The sequence below is a fragment of the Saccostrea echinata genome, unplaced genomic scaffold (assembly GCF_033153115.1).
Source record: "Saccostrea echinata isolate AGI-Se365-2 ecotype Australia unplaced genomic scaffold, CSIRO_AGI_Sech_v1 ptg000046l, whole genome shotgun sequence".
NCBI lineage: Eukaryota > Metazoa > Mollusca > Bivalvia > Ostreida > Ostreidae > Saccostrea > Saccostrea echinata.
This window is the reverse complement of record NW_026889795.1, coordinates 7,984,021-7,997,933: the sequence shown is the minus strand read 5'-3', so window position 1 is coordinate 7,997,933 and position 13,913 is coordinate 7,984,021. Positions and strand designations below refer to the sequence as shown.

The 13,913-nt window shown below is 33.5% G+C and overlaps 2 long non-coding RNA genes across 2 annotated transcripts; both read left to right on the top strand.

Moving 5' to 3' along the window:
• The first annotated feature begins 1,297 nt into the window (after positions 1-1,297).
• LOC133202132 (uncharacterized) lies at positions 1,298-2,457 on the top strand. Its single transcript, XR_009723200.1, has 3 exons — positions 1,298-1,660; positions 1,898-2,132; positions 2,292-2,457. It is a non-coding gene; the product is annotated as an uncharacterized LOC133202132 (long non-coding RNA).
• A 2,234-nt stretch (positions 2,458-4,691) lies between these two features.
• On the top strand, positions 4,692-6,507 carry LOC133202046 (uncharacterized). Its single transcript, XR_009723176.1, has 3 exons — positions 4,692-4,776; positions 5,220-5,277; positions 6,432-6,507. It is a non-coding gene; the product is annotated as an uncharacterized LOC133202046 (long non-coding RNA).
• The last annotated feature ends 7,406 nt before the right edge of the window (positions 6,508-13,913 follow it).

Here is a 13,913-nt window from a genome sequence, read left to right as displayed (position 1 = left end):
TATTAGCTAATTTGCATAGAAACGCCTATACCTAGTCTTAACTCACATGTGCCTCTAAAACATCAGAGGTGGAATCAGGTGCCATGGAGGAGTGAGCATCTCCTGCCGACCGGTCACATCCGCCGTGTGCTCCTTGTCATGATCGGGAAATAACGGAAAATCCGTCGAAAATTCAGTGTTTAAATAATGGTCTAACAATTAGTATAAAAAACGTCAGTCAGCATTTGACTTAAATGATAAATTGTATTTGCTGACAGGGTCATTGTATCGACCATAGAACTTACGAAATGACGACTTCAAACGAGACTGCTGATAGTCTTGTTTAATCAACTTGTTTGTCACCAACTTACATGTACCTCGTTTTAGAAATTGTTCATACGTAGAGCATGTTCTTGCTTATCGAATCAACTGAGAGATATAAACCCTGTATGTGACCTTTCTGCACTTTTAATTAAAAAAATTTTACAAAAAAAAAAAATATTTCAAAGATTTTATCGAATTTGCAGCAGTCTTATCACAGTTATTATCTTAGAGAGAGAGAGGGGGGGGAGGGAGAGAGGAAGAAATATTAAAAGTAGGGGTTAGTTGTGTAAATTTCAGACATCCTAAAAATATGGTAATTTTCGACTTAAGCTTGCTTAGATTTTAACAATATTTTGTCTATGATTGTCACATTTAGTAGAAAGCAAAACAGTTAATCTTGTATGCAATTTGGGACCAACAAACAATATCTCACTACACTAAACAAGAGGCCCAAGGGCCTTAACGGTCACCTGAGCATAATGCAACAATTTAGAGGATCCATAGAGTATAAAATGAACTGAAAGGTGAAGCTTTGTTGCCCAAAAGCAAGAAATATAGGGTGATCAGGATCAACAAAATAATTAATCTAGTATTCATTAATAGTTCATAAATTAGGTTCTAATCTGTTCCCCATTTATCACTATCACCATACAGTATATTAACAAACTATCAGTGCTTCTGTACTATTTTAATTCCTAGTTGAAATCTCTTACATTGGCCTCTCTTGGTCTTTAATGAACATTTAAAAAGACAAATTATTTTTGTCTCATTTTTATGTATCTAATACTTACAAGTCTACCAGATCATTAAAACTACGAAAGTACTTTTTGTATTATACAATAAAAATTCTTGCATAATTTTCTTATTCTAATAACCTTTTAAGTACATTATTTACAGTGATTAATTAACAAAAGTAAATGGCAAAGGGGAATAACTCCTCTCAGTAGAATACAAATTAATATATGCCAGGACCAGAACACTTGACCAAATCATCGATCCGAGAGTTATCTTTAAGCCCCGCCCACTTACGTCATCTTTGACCTGCATCACAAACTTTCAACATGGCGAGCGATTCAGCCTCGGCAACAGATTCGGTGGTAGATGTTCCAGATACGATATCGGTGTCGTATCTCGATTGAAGTAAAGATTTATCACGGAAAGTGTTAGAGAAGGGTTTAAATTATTTCACACAAGGTTATATTCATAATATCCGAGTGTCAAAGCCTGAAAATAGGATACGAGTTGATGCAAAATGCTGGCGATCCATGAGGAAGTCACAGCCGCCGTATTCGCTGCAGATCGAAATAAATGTCGAAAAATCAACTTTGACCGAATCATATTGCAAATGCAAAGCAGGGTATGTTTTTTCCACAACGATTTGATAAATCAAATTGAAAATATAGCGGAATAATATTCACAATAGTTGCTGATAATCGTCATAACTAAGTGAATGCACTTTAATTAATTTGTCACATCGTTATGCTAGTTAATGCAAACCATTATAGAGCTTGTGGATTTTATTTAAAATAATGATACACTTTATTAGGAAAAACAATTTATATATCCTCAAAGTAGGACTTCCTTTTCCTTACAGACTCGATGGTCTCTGTTCACACATTGTTGGACTTCTTAAAACGCTGCAAGGCTTAAAACTGCAGAATTTCAAAAATGCACCTGATCACCAAAGTTGCACTAGTTTACCACAACAGTGGCATGTTCCCCGGGGTACCAAAATAAAACCTGTACCCTTAAACCATGTTGTTGTTGTCAGGCCCAAAGAAAAAAAGGAAGAGGAAACCAGTCATTTGCCATTTTGACGAAAATTACAAGTAATTCAAATTTTGACTCTACATTAAATAAAAAAAATAATAAACTTAGTTATATCAAGTATCGTAATATTCTCTATGTATTAATTTCTGATGGGTCCCTGAACTATTAACACACTATCGCACTGACCTATCCAGCCTCTTTTTCTTACTATTTTTAAGACTTCCACGAGTAGACAATGATGACATAGAGAAGCTTATGAACATAAAAGGTACGCCGCTGGAATATATGATTTCTAAAGAAGCACCAAAATCACAGTCATACTTTGGAGAAGTTCAAACTGGCTCCATTTTGTCATATCAGGTATTTCAGTGTATTGATGATGACAAAGAAAGTTATTAAAAAACCTTCTGCTACCACCTATTGATATTTGTAGCATTTCTTGTTACATGTACCATGTGTTTCATAAGAAACACTCTCGTGAATTTGGAAGTTACAGTTTCATATCAAAATTAAAAGAGCCCTATACTTTTCAATCCCCAGTATGCAAGTTTCACTGACTATTTCACAGAGAAAATAAATACAATGTAATAACAATAAAAAATTACAACAAAAGGATTTATTGATTATCTTTAACAAAAGTATCCTGAAAAAGTGTTAAAAAACAACAGATAGATCAGATTTTATTAATCTTAGAAAACATTGAAGTTGGTATGTCATGCTTTACAATTAAAAATTTCTTAATCTTGGCAATCAATCTCTCTATATGAATTCTATGTTTGGCTATTTTTTTTTGGGTCATTTTAATTTCTCCAGATGTCATTTGTTTTCCTTCTTTAATGAAAGGTGGAATGTTGAGTAATTTTAATAATTTTAATGTTTATTCATGTAACTGATAAATAATTTGATCAATTTCCTACTCTTAGAAAAATTCTATAAAGCATATAGGTATAATGAAGCTTGCAAGGATAAAAAATATTCATACTTATCCAAAAATATTTCTTCCAGTTTTTGTTTTTTTTTTCTTTGGTGTTGGTTTTGAAGACTTACATGCACTCCGTTTCTTTGGTAAGGGACGACTTGGAGTGCATGTACCTCCAGATGCAGGAATAGGATCTGGATATAACTAAGTTGGTCCATTTTCCCCAATGAAGTGCTGTTGAAATACACAAAATATATTGAAATAAACAATTTTAAATGATGCATGTGGATTCTTGAGATGATTATTTCTCATTAATCAAAGTCTATGCCTCACAATAAGTGTATTACGCTATCAGTATACAGTATCAAGGGTACTTGTATTAAACAGCGTTTGCTAAAACTAATTTAAAATATGCAACTCAGCATTAACCTTATCCATCCCTAATCTTGGCTGAATTAAAGTAAAATGGACACCCTCGTTGAGTAAATATGCACCTATATGCTACATATATTAGTAGTACTATCGGGGTAGAAAATTCGTCATCACGTTTAGCATATTTAGCCTCCATGAAAATGATAAATAAATAATATATATATATATATGTATAATATATAAACAGAGACATAAATGTCTCTGATATAAATAACACCACAGCACAGGCCACAATCACCTGCATTAGGAATTTTACATGTACTTACTTTATTGCACACAACTTTGTTTCTATTTCCGTCAATAGTGTTAACATTTAGTTGATGATGGGGACGACCACATGCTTTGATCCATCTTAAACCTTTTTCTTGATCCTTTTTTAGGCTGCGAAAACGGAATTGATCGAACTCCAATTAATCTTTCGGGATATCTTTCCTCTGAATTGCAAGTGCCCCACACACATCTTCTTACCATCGTTGAAAATAATCACGTATCACATTTCCGCCGCATTCTGTTTGTGATGCAAAATGGCGTCTCATGAAAGTTACAGATGCGGGCAGAATAAATCGAATTATTTGATTGGCTGAGAAATCTTATCTCGTTTAAATATCGGATCGATGAAATGGTCCAGATATTCAAAAATCTGGTAAAAATACTCTTCCTTATTAAAACTTTTACTCTTTTTGCCCCTGATATGCCAAGGTGCAGAGAAGATATTTAAAGAAATAATGCATTTTTATTACGGATTCACTATATTATCAATAGAGCCCTCCCTCCCCCCCCCCCCTTCCCAGCGAGAAACACCAGAGCCTCTCACCCTGGGACCAGAAGTTTGCCCATCATATGCATAAGTAATCACCAATCTGATTAAAATCAGATCTTTGTTACGCTCCGAAATTCTGATGGTCGCTGTACAAAGATCTGAAGACATCCCATTGAGGGTCACCTCAGAATGAACTTTAGATTATCCAATGAAAACGCCGCTGGCAGATTCTTTGGATGTGCTTTACGCGAAACATTCCGAAGAAAACGAGTTCCGAAAATACGCAATAGCGGCGCCCATGACATTGAAAATTTTCATCTGAGCAACATTTGCGTTGTTTATTGATCGATATGGATGCAAACAAATATAAACAGTGAAGGAAAAGTGACCATACGGAAGATTTTTCCTATACACAGCTTAAATTAACACCCGAAAGGAAAATTCTATTTTGGAACGTTTGTAATAGATGTGCAATGTGTATGTGTGTGCGTTTTCCCTCCGACTCTGAAAATTTGCCGAAACTTTGAGATGGTCATGATTCAAAAACAATGCGAGAAAACTTCAAATCAAGTGTCAGATCTACGATGGAAATGTAAGTTTAATGTTGAGATTTTTGTTTTGTATGAGTTACGACTACAGAGTTCACACAATGATCTAAACAGCTACTAAAGCTTGCATTTACATCATTTAAATCATCTCAGTTGTCTTGATGATTAAATACACGTACTTCCTATTATAATGACACAACAGTCAACCCTAAAGAAAAAAAACTTGATGACAAATATATATATATATATATATATATATATATATATATATATATATATATATATATATATATATATATATATATATATATATATATATATATATATATATATGTGCAACGTTTTATTTTTTTGTTTACTTCTGTTTTTGTAATTCTTACCCCATTCTCAGTCTTTGATTAATCTCATCCTAACAAATTCAAGTAGAAAGTACTTTAAACTTAAATATTTTTTGTTTAATTCATGTTTGTTATTATTAATGTTGTAGGTGACACATTAGCTGAGTCAATCACCCTGCCTGCAAGATTTTTTGCAAGGATGGGAAGGTTTGTGGTGCACATACTATAACATGCTATAAATTCTCACATACACATACTTATGAATTGTAAAATCTTAAAATTGATATATCAATTAGGCCATTCCAACCAAAAGAATCAATTTCAGAACTCCTGATTTTGTTTTCCCCCCTGTTCTGTGGAGTTCAAACAAACACACACACACTTAAAAAATGGCCTTACTTTTATCTGACTCATTGACAAGATATTAAGTAAAGAGCAAGAGTCACTTTTTTGGCCCTGAGAATTTCTGAAAAATCAAAACTGCCCAGTTTTGGTTGAAAATGCTGTATTTATAACTTGGACCCTTGGTGACCGTGTATTTATTGAACATGACGTAATTTTCTTTCTAGTCAATGCATTATGACATCATAAAATGTGTCATTTTCCCCATATCCTGTAAATTCCCTTAAAAATGGCCAAAAGTTGAGGTATTTTTTTTTCAATATTTCATACAGAGCACAGCCTTTGATCCGAAAAATATAATTACATAATGAAAGATCTATTTTGGAAGATCACAAAACATGTTTTAATTTTGGGATTGTGGGCTGGGCTCATATTTTAATTCTTTGCTGAAGATAGTCAAATACGTATGTTTTCTGCAAAATTCAAGAACATTGCACTTTCTCAAAGATTGTTTTCCAATACCTGGATTCTCAAAAAGAAATTTTGTTATAGGAAATGAAAGCACTAAGTCTCTAGTCTACTTTATTTTGATGTATGAAATGGGACAGAGGGTGATAGTCATTTAATTGATGTAAGGACAGGGCCATTTTATTAATAAAGTGAACCTAGCTCTTTGTATTCTTTTAGCCTCCACAGTGACTATGTTACCACTATTCTGTCATGATAGTTTTATGATGTCCCTGTAAATTATAAGTCAGGAAATGACCCAAGAAAATAAAAGCAGCAAAATGATATATTCTATTTTTGTCTCATCTCCATCCATTATTTTCACATCCTTGAGGCACATTTAAGTATTTAAAACATGGATGCTGGTGGGGCATTTGTATCACACCCACACTTTTAGTTAATTATCATGCTAATTGAGTGTAAGGTTATGTTACTAAATTAACCCGCAAATTTAAATACATTGTACATGCTGAATGTTCCTTGAAATAATGTAGAATGTATATATTTTTTAGGTGACTGACACTGTGCATTATTTTTGTGGAGAAAAGTCTGCCATGTTAACCTCTGCTCTCCAAAATACTGTATACATTGCCATTGTGTGGGAAATGAAAACACAGTATCCTCTATTTCCTGTATCAGTGGTCTAGATCTGGTTCAAGACGAAAGTAGAAAAGCTGAGTCAGAAAAGACGGCATTTCTTCCTATGAAAAAAAGGAATATAAAGACAAAATGATCTTTACTTTGAAGCAGTAAAAAATATGTATGCCCTCATTGTCCTGAAATTTTGAATGTGCTTTCATTAGCTGTCTCTGATTAAAATGAAAAAAAAAATCATCAAACTGGTGTCAGCAGCCATTATTGTCCTGCATTTTATAATAAATAAGTAATGATAAACATAATTCATAGAACTTTTTATTACAATTATATATTTCAAGAAAAAGCAAATTGTATACTTTCTTATATTGCATACTTGTCTCTCTAGTTTCCATTAGACATGTTTGATGATTGTAGAATGTATTCTAAACAATGAATGTTCATTGATGCAAGTCTGTTTTAGAACAAATTGGAGTTTCTTGAAAATAAACAACTTCAACTTTTTACTACTGTCTAACGTTTTACTACTGTCTATAGATACACTTTGATTGGTATGACAATAGTTCTCCTGACAGTCCACCAAGCTTAAAATGGGGGGGGGGGGGGATGCGTACAATACAAGTATAACAACTTTCTTGTTCATCGTCTTCCTGGGTATGTGAGAACACAGGAATAATCTTCGAGTCCAGAAATGGTTTTGAATATTAATGGGTTTAGTTTGAAAAACCAGAGTCTGTCATCATTTTCGCTGCTCCCTGAAACAATGAAAAACAAGTAAATGATGGGGGTTGAAATGGATGCTACAAATATTATTTTCAATTAACAACAGCAACAACTATTTTTATTTGTAATCAGAAATAAGTATAAAATCTTTAGTGTCTTTTATGCCATGTTTGTTTAACTGTAAATATTAATAGAAACAGCGGTGAATAATTTAAGCTGCAGGAAGGGATAATTTCTTGGGAAGTTGGGATTATTTTAGAAAGTGACGTGGAAAGGATTTGTTCGATGGAGCTGTGTTGCAGGAAATCTTAAAGAATTTTGAACAAAGTACGTAAGTTTAATTAGAAAGAGCTCTGACATGTTGTGTATGTTAAACAATGAAAGTTCAAAAATGTTTTGATGGGCTGGGGGGGGGGGGGTTAGATATTTTGGGAAGGGGGCTGCAATTTTTATTGACTGACAGGCCCTTTGGGACAGTGGTGCAAAAAAAGGCTTATGGTGGTAATGTATACACACCAGACAAAGAATGAATACATGTGAGATCAGAGAAAAACTATAAGGCCAAATAAAAAAAATATGTGTGGTTCCGGTTACCCGACCGTCCCTATTTTATACCCCCGACCCTAAACTTTTTTTTTGACAATTTTCAAATTTCCGGAATTTTCCCCGATTTCCCTCATTGGCTCCAGTATTAGTTTTAGTTTCAGCAATGGTGTCCTTCTTTGACAACACCGTTTCAACATGTAGTACAAGTGTTTTCTCAGTTACAAATTTCACCACTTGAAAGGAAGCAATAGTATTATCTCACCAATATCACCAATAGTTAATTCAATGATATTTTTGACGTTTATTATATCAAAAAAAAAAAAAAAAAAAAAAAAAAAAAAAAAAAAAAAAAAAAAAAAAAACCTACCTACCCTTATTTGTTTGGACAGGTAACCGGAACCACACATATTTTTTTATTTGGCCTAAAAATAAGATTGAACTATAAATCAAGTATCATAATTGATGAAATTGAATCAGAAAAAACTTTGATCATAATATTTTCTTTTTAATGCTTCATTTAATGTGTGTAAAATACCCGATTTTTTTTTTATGAAAGTGCTACTCGAAATTTATGCAACTTGTACACTTGTGTCAACATTCACTTTATTTTTAAAATGCATTAATTTCTGTTCATTACACTTATGACTGCCTTTGACATCGGACAACCCCTTAGATACAGGTAAAGCCCGTAGATCGATTTATGTTATTTAAAAAAATTCGTGTGAGATTTTCTGATTGACTTTTATCATTACCTCGATAAAATATTTTGTTGACCTGTCAACTGTCACGGTGCTCCGTCTTGAATACGCCATGGACTTGCAACATCTGAGAGAGTGACATCACATTACCAATTGCAATCGGAAGAAGAATTCTGCATTTCTGCTTGTACTTCAAACATAATTAACTCGCTATTTCATTTCATACAAAGAACCGATCTGCATTTCATCCACTTCGTTCTTATTTCGCCATGTTTACACTATGACCATACCCCTTATATATCCCGATCATTGATTGGCGGAAGACGTAAATTTTCATTGGCTAGTATAAGGTCGTGAACTTTATTCAAAGTTCATTCTGAGGTGACCCTCAATGGGATGTCTTCAGATCTTTGTACAGCGACCATCAGAATTTCGAAGCGTAACAAAGATCTGATTTTAATCAGATTGAAGTAATCACTTTGTTTATCTGCTTAACACTTAGAGCAGACAGGATTATTTAATAGAATTAATGCATTTTCATTATATTATCAAGAGCCCCACCCTTACACCAGCACATCTGACCCAGGGGTCATGCAATTCACTATTCTGGAAGAAGCACTCTTGCTCGTCATAACTATCCACCTAGCTTCTTTGCTTTTTAACCAGGAGCAGAAAAGAATATTTTCAAAGAAATTTTACTTTTTCACTATATAATCAATAGAGCCCCCCCCCCCTTTTCACCAGAACCCCTGACCTGGGGCCATGAAATTTACAATTTTTGAAGAGGCATCCTTGCGTATCGTAACAATGTACTTAATTTGTTAAAATAATACCCAGGGGCAGAGAAGAAGATTATCAAAGAAATAATTCACCTTCACTATAGGATCTATATAGCGCCACCCCAACACCAGAACCCCTGATCCTTGGGCCATGAATTTCACAATTTTGGAAGAGGCATCCTTGCTCATCATAACAATGTACTTAGTTTGTTTAAATAATACCCAGGAGCAGAGAAGAAGATTTTTAAACATAAATGCATTTTCACTCTACAATAATTAGAGCTCCGCCCTCACACCAGAACCCCTGATCCAGGGGCCATGAAATTCTTAATTTTGGAAGAGGCATCCTTGCTTCTCATAATTATGTATTTTATTTGTTTAAATAATACCCAGGAGTAGAGAAGAAGATTTTCAAAGAAATAATGCACCCTCACTATATGATCTATATAGCCCCGCCCTAGCACCAGAACCCCTGACCCTGGGGCTATGAGTTTCACAATTTTGGTAGAGTTATTATTGCTGATCATAACTATGTATTTAATTTGTTTAAATAATACCCAAGAGCAGAGAAGAAGATTTTCAAAGAAATAATTCACTTTCACGATATGATCTATATAGCCCCGCCCTAGCACCAGAACCCCTGACCCTGGGGCCATGAATTTCACAATTTTGGCAGAGTCACTCTTGCTTATCATAACTATGTATTCAATTTGTTTCAATAATCCCCAGGAGCAGAGAAGAAGATTTTCAAAGAAATAATGCACTTTCACTATTTGATCTATATAGCCCCGCCCTAGCACCAGAACCCCTGACCCTGGGGCCATGAATTTCACAATTTTGGTAGAGGGCTAAATGCTTATTACAATCATGCCAACAGTTTGACTACTTGATATCCAGGAGTAAAGAAGAAGATTTTTAAAGATAGCACTAATTTTGATGGTTTTAGCCCCACGCCTCAGGCCCCAGGGGGGCAGGGACCATGAAATTCACAATTTTTGTACTCCTTCACCCATTGATGCTATATGGCAAAATTAGTTGAAATTGGTTCAGTGGTTCAAGAGAAGAAGCTGAAAATGTTCAAAAGTTTACGACCGATGGACGATGGACGACGGACGACGCACGACGGACGACGACGGACGAAAACAGATAGCAATAAGTCACCTGAGTGACTCAGGTGACCTGATAATTTATATTGTAGTCTGAATGGAAGTTTAGGAAGCTGAACTTAACTATACAGAAAATATATTGAAATAGAACAACTGATCATTTCTTTTCTAGAAAACCCTCCAGCTCCGCCACAAAATATAGTTCCTAACTAAATTATCTTTTATGAAATTTAATTTTATGTTTTTAATTGATATGGTTTAATTGGCACTGTAGAATCCTAATATATTGCTAAAACTAAAATACGATACAGAATTTGCAGACTTAACAGGTTGGGGGAAACGTAAATTCCGCTATAATAGTGGTATACCACTATTATAGTGAGATTCCGCTATATTTTCAGCCGTAGTTGTCCTCGATTTCATCAGATAACATACTTGCTGTTTAAAGCGCAAGTTATGATGGGAATAAAAATGAACAATAATTGGCATCCTTACATATTATGAATTTTATTTAATTTTCTGCCGATGCGTTTGATAATGCGAACACACTTTTTAAAGCGGAAGTTACATTTTTAACATAGCAACCAGTGATTGCGGTAATATTGAACAAAGACTGACTCTTAATATCTCTCTCACATGTGCACAAATTAGTGCTTGTAATAACTTTCAACCAATTTTGGAATAGGTTTGTCGATTTTACAGACGAAAAGATGATTTTTGCCTGCATGGTGACGTGTACGGAGGCCCGTTATGACAAACGAAAAAAAGCTCATTACATGTTTACTTTATTCTGATGAAACCGATTTGTTTAGTTTTTGCAATAAATCATGAACAATGATATAAGATGTCATTTCTGCAGGTAATTACATATACATTATATGACATTAGTTTCCGGAATGTTAAACAAAATTTTTTGAAATATTAATTTTTGTATTATGACAAGTAAAGTAAAATTAAAAAAAGAAAAATCTTTTTAAAAACTATTTCAAATATTATATGTGTGAGCGATTTTTGTTGGGAATATTTGGCGTAATTTCTCAGAAGAAACATTGGTGCTTAATACATGTATTATGATTAAACCACGTAATGGCGAGACATAAATTAATTAAATGTTCATTTAGTTATGATATATCTGCAGTTTCCAAAAATAGAAGTATGTTGAAAATTACTAATAAAAGACACCAGGGAGTATAACAAATATGCTTCTTTCCTTAAATATTTTACTAGAGAAAGAGATTGATGACAAACTAATAACTAAACTTACATGGTACATGTGATAACTACTTTTTCTATCGTCAACTTCCCTTGTTATGTAGCAATAAACCATATTACCTGCATGTGGGATTAATGTCTTAAATTATTAATTGATTCGATACACATTACGAACAACAAGGGGTCTCGGTTTTAAGAGGGTCTTCCGCCTATTCCCCAACCCTTTTTTTTAAATCACAAATCCACCTATTCCCGCTTGCAAGTAGCAAAATGAGTTGAACGTTCAATTGTGTTTATAACAATTATGTTAATTACATCCCAACTTAGATATACCTGTGTTTTGTAGAATTTAATACACCTTAAGACAGAAAAAACACAATAAATAAATCGATGAAAATGCAATGATTGATTTCACTTAATTTTGTACATTTTCTGACAGAAAATAAATAAACAGATGTAAGAAAAATATAATGTAATTCACTCAAATTTTTTGCACTTTAAGACAAAATAAATTAAATGGGTTCAATTTTTTTTTTCAATTTGCTTGAAATACTGTATGAAATATGAAGATAACAAACAGTAATCGATCTCAAAAGTCCTTTGAAACAATGCAAATTTTAAACAGAGCAAACACGAACCTCTAAAAAACATCAAAGATGGGATCAGGTGTCATGGAGGAGTGAGCATCCCCAGCCGACAAGTGTGTTCCTTGTCGTGATAGGAAAAAAAACGAAAAAATAACCGTACGCGAAAACAATTCAATGTGCATATAATGGCTTCTTTGTAGTTAAAAAAGCGGGCTTAATATTTTAGCGGCTGTGGCGAGACAACGATGCACTAATTCATGATAACTATTAATAAATGAATTTTGCAAAGTCCATGTTCGACAAGGGATGCGTAATCCTCCATAGCACTTTATCCTACCTATTCGCTCTGCAAAAAAATTATTGCTCAAATGGCCTTTTTTCGTTATCTTCATATTTCTGTTTCTCCTTGTATTTCGTTTATTTACAACAGAATAATCTACTTCTGGTAAATAGGATTCCATTGTTTCTTTTCCAGTGTATATCGTAGTTAAATATAAAATTTCATGCAAGTTAGAGAATCAATAAATCGTGCAGAATTTATTTTACGTCACGTCTACAGGTAATTCCATGCACAAGTGTAATTCTTCTTTTCTTGCTAAGAATAATCATTTAAATTCATGGATTCATCGTCAAGAAAGGAAACATTATACACAAACTTAAGATTACTTCGAAAATTGACATATTATATATATTTATTACAATTTAGACGACACAAATCGGTTCCTTTAAAATGTACATGTACTGAGCTTTTTTTTCATTTGTCATAACGGGCCTCCATACCCGTTACCATGCAGGCAAAAATCACCTTTTCTTCTATAAATTCGACAAACCTATTCCAAAATGAGTTGAAAGTTATTACAAGCACTGATTTGTGCACATGTGTGAGAGATATTAAGAGTCAGTCTTTGTTCAATACTACCGCAATCACTGGTTGCTATGTTAAAAATGTAACTTCCGCTTTAAAAAGTGTGTTCGCATTATCAAACGCATCGGCAGAAAATTAAATAAAATTCATAATATGTAAGGATGCCAATTATTGTTCATTTTTATTCCCATCATAACTTGCGCTTTAAACAGCAAGTATGTTATTTGATGAAATCGAGGACAACTACGGCTGAAAATATAGCGGAATCTCACTATAATAGTGGTATACCACTATTATAGCGGAATTTACGTTTCCCCCCAGCCTGCTTAAGGTCCAGACAAAATCTGCTCAAAAGCTGGGGATCGAACCTTCTTAATTAAATAACAGTGCAATCTTATTACATGCTTGCAAAAGAAAGGTTTAGGCTTAAAATTACGAAGTGTTCAATTTGTACTCCTCTCAACAACTAGCGTGGATTATCTGTTAAATAATTGGAAAAAGGAAAAAGCCTAAGGAAAAAGTCAATAGTCCTATCAAGCAAACTGTAAAATATTTTCATATATACATGAATTTATAAAATCTTCTTAGAGACTTACTTGAATTCACTGTAATATGAAATACTCTGTTGAATGTTTATATATTTATTTCACAATATTTGTATTAAAGCTGGAACAGTATTTAAATAATTTGTATACATTTAGGGGGTTATCATCTCTTTTCTTTTATAATGCTGATGAATAATACTTGATTGTGAATCTTTATTTTCTATTATTAGCAAGTTTATTACCATGTTCAAGTATTATTACCGGTACTCAATGTCCGTGTCTTGACCTATTATACAAGGAGAGGGTGTGCATAGGCTTTGCCTGTTGCCGAATCCTTAT